The 8,252-nt window shown below is 55.2% G+C and overlaps 1 long non-coding RNA gene across 2 annotated transcripts; it reads left to right on the top strand.

The window, feature by feature from the left end:
- The first annotated feature begins 707 nt into the window (after window positions 1-707).
- Window positions 708-5,170, top strand: LOC136367305 (uncharacterized). Of its 2 annotated transcripts, none has more exons than XR_010744672.1 (3): window positions 708-818; window positions 926-1,010; window positions 4,337-5,170. It is a non-coding gene; the product is annotated as an uncharacterized lncRNA (long non-coding RNA). The 2 variants fall into 2 exon arrangements; XR_010744671.1 differs by lacking the exon at window positions 4,337-5,170 and adding an exon at window positions 3,363-3,740.
- Window positions 5,171-8,252: the final 3,082 nt, after the last annotated feature.

Here is an 8,252-nt window from a genome sequence, read left to right as displayed (position 1 = left end):
GGGATCAGGGAATCGGGGCACGGGCAGCCCCGGGATCAGGGAATCGGGGCACTGGGAGCCCCGGGGACAGGGAATCGGGACACTGGGCAGCCCCGGGATCAGGGAATCGGGGAACCAAGGGAGCCCCGGGATCAGGGAATCGGGGCACGGGCAGCCCCGGGATCAGGGAATCGGGGCACGGGCAGCTCCGGGATCAGGGAATCGGGACACTGGGAGCCCCGGGATCAGGGAATCGGGACACTGGGCAGCCCCGGGATCAGGGAATCGGGACACTGGGAGCCCGGGGATCAGGGAATTGGGATACCAGGGGAGCCCCGGGATCAGGGAATCGGGGCACTGGGCAGCCCCGGGAGCGCAGCCCCTGCTCAGCTCTGCTGCCACCTGCCGCCGGCAGCCCGGCCCGGGGGGAGCCCAGGACACCGCTCCTCTCGTCCCTTCCTCCGAAAACCACGTAAAACAGCCCTTTCTCTCTTTCCAAAGGGAAACATTTGTCCTGCGGGAACAAAGGATTTGAAAAGTAGCTGCCCGAGGCAGGAAAGCAGAAAGCTTCCTGCTGCCTGGCTTCATCCCAGAAATACATCCCAGGAACGCGTCGGGATGTTTGTTTCCGAGGTGTCCTCGGCAGAGCAGCGGTTGATACGCCCTGGCTCCGGCTGGGGCATCCCCGAGATAAGATCTGAGCTGGCAGAGCCGGCATCCCGCGGCGCCGGGGCAAACAGCAGCGCTTCTGCAAGAGCCTGTGTGTGCAGGGAGACGCAAATATCCGCCTGTGCAACGAATTTATATAAAATCCCATTTTCCAAGGGTTCCCAAAAGAGGTGGGGTTGCTGTTGGTTTTTTTTGTTGTTGTTGTTGTTGTTTCTTTGTTCTCTGCTCTGGGGGTCAGTGAGAGCCAATTCCTTCACCTCGGTTCCCGGTATTTCAGCTCCACAGCCAGCACAGCTGCTTCCAACCCCGGCTGCACCCTGGAGGCTGGGTTGGCAGAACCCGGAGGTGAAAAAGCCCAAAAGGTAGGTTCCGTGCTCTTTGCAAGTGTGGAGATAGTTTAAGGTAACAGTTCCTAAATCCTGCTGCTCCCTGCGGCGCTTTGCGCTCCTCGGGGATGGGAGAGCCAAACCCCCCGAAGAGGAGAGCCCAGCTGGGAGGATGCGCTGTCCGGGCTGCGGGTGAAATCAGCCCACGACACCCCTCATCCAGAGTCCTGGCTGTGAGCCCCGCTGCCGCTTTGGGTCCCGCTGGGCCGGGAGGAGGGTCCCAGGAGCACCAAGTGTCCCTCGGTCAGCAGACCTGCAGGCTCCCGCCCCGGGATGGGAACACGATTTCCAGTTTTCCAGTCGCTTACGCCGAGTGTCCAGGCGGTGGCACATGTGGACTGCGGCTCCGCTCGGGGCTTGGCCCCATTCCGCCCTCCTGGATCCCGTCCTGGGGATGCTGCTGGCCCGGTGACGGTCACCCGTGGGAAGGAAATCCCTACAGCACCGTGAACACATGCGCCCTGCATTGCTCCTTTGAGTTTTTCCCGCTGCAGGAGCGCAGGGAGGCAGATGAAGCTGTAGACAGGCCGGGATGACCCCCTTGGCCATCAGCTCCCGTCAGGAGCGGGTCTGGCACTGCCCTGTGCCGCCCTGCAGAGCCCTCCCCGGGGATCCTGCCTCCCCAGCACTCCCTGAGCAGGGATGCACCGTGGGATGCACTCGCTGCCAGGCTACCTGTGCTCCCTGTGCCACGGGAGCTGTCCCCATCCTGCCCAGCACAGCACTCTGGCTCCAGCACCGGTCCTTTCCATGGCCAGCAGGGATGAGCTGCCAGGATCATGTTCCAAGTGAGGCAGGGCATTCATCAAGTCTCCAGGGGTAAGGCCAGCACCGAGCAGCTGCCTGAAAACATGCCCAGGTGGCAGTGCCAGGGTGGCAGCACACATCCTCTGTGCTGGGCTGGGTACTCCCCTCCTGCCTGCCCTGAGGTCTCATGCGGGGGCTTCCTGCTAAACTGAAGGTTTAGGACAGGAACATGGACCACAACAGTTCAACCTGGAGCCTCCATGCCTGGCTGCCTCCCACAGGTTGGCTGGTGGATTGGGCAGAGAGTTTCCTCTTCTAAGGAAACTGTTACAGCTGCAAAAACAGGATCTTTCCCCTTAAAAAGTCCCTTGATCTTTCCTCCAAGTATCAAACTACTCTGTTGGCTCAGGGACCGCTCACCAGCCAGAAGGATGTTACAGCTGCTCTTGGATATGTTCAACAAGGCATCACAGCATTAGCTGTGCACTCTAGCTGAAACATTCATCCAGCTCCCAGGGCTAGCATCTCTCTCTTCTCTGAAGTCCTGGTGGTGATCAATCATCCAGGGGAAAGTGTGTGGCACGGAGCCATTTGTGGATGTTGGCACTGCCCAAGTGGAACATCTCACTGCTGTCAGCCTGCAGTGGGAGTGATCCAGGGCTTGGCACTGGGCTGGGGTGCAGGACATGCAGAGTGGGCTGAAAGGAAGGGACGACTGCACAGGTAGCAAGTTTATGAACACGTTGGACTGTGGAGTTTGAGCCGGCCGCTACCTCCCATGGTAAGTGGAAAAAGCTTCCAAAGGATCATCATGAGTAAGCACTGATGGGATGGGAACCATATGGGGGGATGTAATGCCAGGGACACGCTCCGGTCCCAGGGAAGCCTGCCCCCTTGCATCCCTGCACAGCAGGGACTGCATCCTGTCCCTGGCTGGGCAGGCTGGGAGGCTTGGCAGCCAGATTGGCACAGCTGAGACCCCGTTCCCGACCTGTCCCGTGGCCATGGAATGAACCATCCCATCTCTCTTCGCACGTACAGTGCTGCCAAGTGGCCCCCCAGCCCCACGGGCTCTGCTGTGGGGGAACGCAGGAGAGCAGCCCGGAGGAGGGTGATGGGCACGGGTGGCAGCCCCGAGGCTGGCACAGGCCCAGGGGTGCCGGTCCAGCCGGGGACTGGAGGATGCAGACCTCAGGTCCTGTCCCGCTCCAGGGCTCTCCGAGCGCTGCCCGTGATTTACGGGTGCCCCGCGCTGCGGATGAGCCGCGCGGCCGCCGCGTTTGATGTATTGGAGCAGGAGGCGGCCAGGGATTTTCCTCCCCTTCTGGGGTTAATCCTTTCCTGCCTATCGCAGCCCTTTGATTGCAAAGCCCTGCAGATAAACCTCCTTAGTCACAGCAGACTGCAGGCACCGACCGAAAGGATGCGGGCAGGAGTGTGAGCTGGGGGGATGCAGGGTTTGGGAGCTTTCCTGCTGCAGACGGTAACTGTGGAGTGCGTGTGTGCTCCTTGCAGCCTGCGAGAGGGGAGGAAAGTGCTTTTCTTTTGATTAATCTTGATTAATTCTGCTTATTTAACCAGAGATCTAAAGTAACATGAAAAGAGCCACAAAACCCCAAACGAGCACCGCTCCCCAGCCTCTCTGTTTGAAGGAAACCTTTCCCAAGTCGGAGCGCTCCAACAAATCAGGAACACACCCGCGAACATGCGGTTTGGGATACGGCGATAGCCACACCACTCTGCCGCTAGCCCCAGCCCGTTTTCATCACGCCCAGGCAGCCATAAAAGCCAGCCTAGAACAAGCAGGGTTGTTTTTGCAGGAGTGGTCGAGTTTGGGGTTTTAATAAGCCTCAGCATCCACATAATTTTTCTCTTTAAAATGCCAAAAGGCACCAGCCCAAGACAAGGCTTAGAAAATAGCTCGAAAACTCCTGTAAAATAGCTTGTAAGTGTCTAAAAGCCGCCGAGCTTTGCTCTCCTGGGCTTAGAAATGCCACCTCCAGAGCAGAGCCAGGGGAAGGGAGGGCTTGGGGAGATCTCACTGGTGCCTGTCCCATTGCAGGGCAGGAGCTGCTGAGGGGACACTGAGTGGCCCAGGCTGTGCTGTGACAGAGGGATGAATGGTTTGGGTCAAACCTGTCCAGTCAGTTCGGAGACACAGCTGCTGGAATGGGGACAGCCAGGCATGCAGGACAGGGATGTCCTTGGTGCATGATGTCACTGCGTGTCCCCTGCCTGAGCGCCAAGCTCAGGGAATTAAAGTCCTTCTAATCCCCACACCTGCACCGGGCTGCCCTGCCACAGCCTTGTCCAGCTTGGTTTTAAAACACCCATGACATAACCTGCCCCAGGTTTAACTGTCCTATGGTGACTGAACCATTTGTCTTAATATCTGACCTCTGAACTTCCTCATTACAAATTAAGTTGATTATGTTTTGTCCCAACTTCAGCAGACCCTGAGATCAACTGATCACTGTTGTCTCAGGGGTCTTGGGAGATTTTATCATGTCCCTCTCCAGCTTTCTAGAGAAAACAAGGCCCATCTCTTTGGTCAGGTTGGACTATCCACTTTGTCATTCCTGCTGCTGCAATGACTCCCCTGAACATCTGCATCCCTCCCTGAGCTGGCAGCCTGGAGCTTTTGGGGGTTCACTTTGATCCATGTTCAAAGCAGGACCCCAGTGCCCTGAGGACCACTCTAGGTCATTTGCTTTGTCTACACTCTCAAGTGCACACCTGAATTGAAGTCAAATAAAGCTCCTCAGCCCTTCAAACCTTGAAGTCAAGCCAGGATGTCCCCCTGTATCACATCTGGAACTGGAGGGACCAAGCTGCCCACATGCTCCAGGCTGAGGAGTCCTCAGACCCTCAGCACCAACTGCACACTCACATCTGCATAAACATCTGCACACCCAGAATCCACGTGCTGCCTGTCCAGCTTTTCAGTCAAGGATTCTCCAACCCAAAGGTGGAGTGAGCCACCCCAGACTGGAGGATGCTGCACTCCTTGACTCTACTGTTCCCCCTGAACAACACCCCAAATCCCTCTCCTTTGAGCTCAGCAGCTTTCCAGCTTCCCAGACTTTAATGGTGGGAACATAATATTTTTCACCCACCCTCCTGCCAATCATCCTCCCCTTCCCCCTGCTCTAGGATTTAAAGAAAGATCCACCGGACAAACAGCTCGGAGCCGGCATCTGAGCAATTAGAAAAGTGCTTTCTGCCAGCTGCTAGACTGCTCGTCACCAGTGTGATGGGTAGACTAAACAGCCAGGACCTGGGCTGATCCCCCCTGTGCTGCCCCAGCCTGGAAATGGGGGGAGCTGGGAGAGCGCAATGGTTTGCATCAAAACTGGCAGCAGCGTCCTAGAGGAGAAGGCCAAGGGAATCCTGTGGCTGCTCGATGGGGGCGGGTGGGAGGAGGTGGAGAGAGGGCTGAAGGGACTCTGGAGGATGGAGCCCAGGCTGTGGGAAGTGGGGAGCCCCTGGGTTGGGGTCACTTTCCTCCTTTGTGGCAGTCCAGCTTGGCATCACCCCTCTTTTGTTGGCAAACCTGCATCAAAGCCCAGCATGCCAAGCCTGGAACTTCAGAGGTGATTTTTTTTCCCTTTCAGTTGCCCAAACTCTCCTTTTCCTCTTGCTCTACAGACAGACAACACAGACAGTTTCCCCCAGGGGCCAGGGGGCTCATCTGGAGTAGCTGGCACCATTATCTGGGAGTCATTCCCTTATCAGGCAGCTGATTTTGGCTCTGGAGAGTCAGCACCTCTCAGGTGAGGAGGGCTGGAAGAGCAGCAGCCCGTGCTGTGCAGTCGGGGGGGGTTATCAGTCTGGCCACCCCCTCACCTGGCCAAGCCCCATCAGACAGCAGCTCTCAGACACCCCTGGGGTGGAAATGGGACATTGCATCTGGGAAATGCCTGCTGCTTCCTCAAAACAGGGAAAGGAAAAAGCATCACTTGGTCTCGGGTCCCTGTTGCCATCAGTTCACAGCAATGTGTGACTGTGCCAAAGCAAATGCAGTGGCAGTGGTGCTGAAGAGATGCAGCTTTTATTGCTCTTATCTCCCAGCTTCTGGAAGATCCCTCTGCTTGCATGGGGGTCTGGGCAGGGACACAGTGCACACGCCACAGGGAGAGCAGCCCCCCCTAAATCACAGCTTGCCATGATTTACACACAGGCTCACAGGTTAGGTAACTGCAGTAAACAGAATAAACAGACCTCCGTCTGGATTTATGGACTGGCAAAAGGACCTTTAACCACAAAAGAAATGTGCTTTCCAGCCCTCTTCTATCACCAGATCCCAACCAAAGGCTTACATGCTTATGTCAAGCCCAGAGAGCTCAGGATTTGGGCTGGATTCAAGCTATTCCTGCATCTTCCTTGACACCCGGATAAGTCATCTCACAGTTCATGTCCCGTTCAGCTCCCAGCTGACACACACACACGTGTGATGCCAGAGGAGCCAGAGGGAGCAGGGACAGCAATTTTCTGTTTGGGGCTTACAGTGAGTGACTCTTAAATACACAAGCAGGCAAAGGTGTTCAAGTGCTCTGCAAAGGGGTTACTTTCTTCTGGAACTTCCCATTCCTCCCCAGTAGCTACCCCATGTCAAGCGAGGAGCTTTGGCTGCTATCACTGAGCTAAACCTTCCCAGCACAAGAGCTGCTGTCTAAAAAGAAATGATGGATGTTTTTTATATTTTCTTGGAGTAAAAGAGGTGTTAGATTTTGATGTGTTCTCAAATATCTCATGAGTTTCCCCCTGTAGATGTGGAAACTTGTATAATGATGCTATTACTAAGGTTTTGTGCCAAAACAAAGAGTGCAAAATGCCTCAGGAGTCCTTTGTTAGCAACCTTGGGACCATTATTTTTCATGTGGCACCCCCTCAAAAAAAAGCAGCTGGAGAAGAGGAGCATGTCCATCCCCAGACAGTCACAGCTCATGCCTGGGGAGCTGGTCCCACCAGTGGCAGGAGCATGTTAGGGAGTGCCAGAGGGTAAGAGTAAAACCAGAAATCGGGCTGAGAACTTTGGAAAAACTTGGCATTATTAGGACTTTTTGCTTTCCTGTACTCCTCAGCTGAGTCAGCCAATGCATCAGCCACGCAGAGCAGCCCACACAGCTACCAAGGAAGTTCTCAGTGCCCAGAGTTACCCCTTCCCTTCATAGCCAGAGAGGGAAAAGCATCCAGGAAAGTACTGCTTTCCTCCCATCTTGCACATCTTTATTTAATTCCATTGAAAAGCAAGCACACATTTTTGAAATGGAACAATTTAAATCCATGAATTGTTCTGAATCCAGGAGAATTGCCAAACTTTCTGTTTTAATACATTTTCAAATTGCCTTTTCCTCCTGTCTTGGGGAGCCAAGATATGGCTATTTAATTACAAGCACAACCTCCATTTAAGAACCCCTCTAATGAGGCTGGTGTGGAAAGGCATCCAATTTTTCCATTGTCTGACTGAGGGGCTGGAATTAGTGTGTTTTATCCCAGGTTTGCATTTGGCAGGGCTCAGTGAATGATGCTGTGGGGAAAGGACTCGAGGCAATCTCTGTGCTCTGGGCTCTTTGTTATCCTGCCTGTTAGAGGGAACCAAACCCAGACTCTTTCCAGGGCAAGAGGATTTGTGCTGGCTGCTTTCTGCAGCTCACACCTGGGAACAGAGGCATTGAATCCTCCATGGCACAGGTTGGGAGAACGGGAATGGGAAAGAAATACAAAAGAGAGGGAGCTTTGGGTCAAAGGTAGGCCAAGAAAACTTGTGGTAAGGGAGAGAAGCAAGGACACCATTGCAAAAAAACCACAACATGGGCCCTGTGGTAACTGCACAAAAATGTTTCCCTTGGCTTGCTTTGAGTGAGGAACAAGAGCTGGTCCATGGAGAGAGTAGCTCCAGGTATGTCTGCAGCAGGTCAGCTCTGAAAACTACTGCAAAAGCCTCCCTGAGGTCTGGGAAGACCCAGATGTGAAGGTATGGGGATGCACCATCATTTCAATACTGGGACACCCTAAACCCAGGGTAGGGACCATCAGTGCTGGAGCCCACCCTCCCAAAGGGATCAGGGTGTGCAGAGCCCACCCAGACCTGCTCCCAGTCCAGGAAGCCTAATATAAACAAAAGTATCTCGTTGGCACAGCAAGTGCCACATCTGCTTTCAGGTCTCCCCTTGGCATCAGGCTGCTGCTAACAGATGTGGTGTCACCCTGGCAGCATGGTGGCAGTCACCCCATCACCTGTCAAATCCACCCACTGCCCTCATCCCATGGAGGGGACCAGGCTGAGCTGCAGAGCCACCCTGGAGGTGATGGAGCAGAGTGGGAACATCTCCCCACTGCCCCTCGACCAGGCTGTGTCTGGATGTGCCCTGCCCACCCTGCTCTGTGGGGAGGGGCATGGACATGACTCTAGCCGATGTTGGGGAGCACACGTGTGGTACCAGCACCCACTGTCAGGGCTGGTGGAGG

Source organism: Sylvia atricapilla, chromosome 14, assembly GCF_009819655.1.
Source record: "Sylvia atricapilla isolate bSylAtr1 chromosome 14, bSylAtr1.pri, whole genome shotgun sequence".
Taxonomy (NCBI): domain Eukaryota; kingdom Metazoa; phylum Chordata; class Aves; order Passeriformes; family Sylviidae; genus Sylvia; species Sylvia atricapilla.
This window is presented reverse-complemented; position numbering and strand designations above follow the sequence as displayed.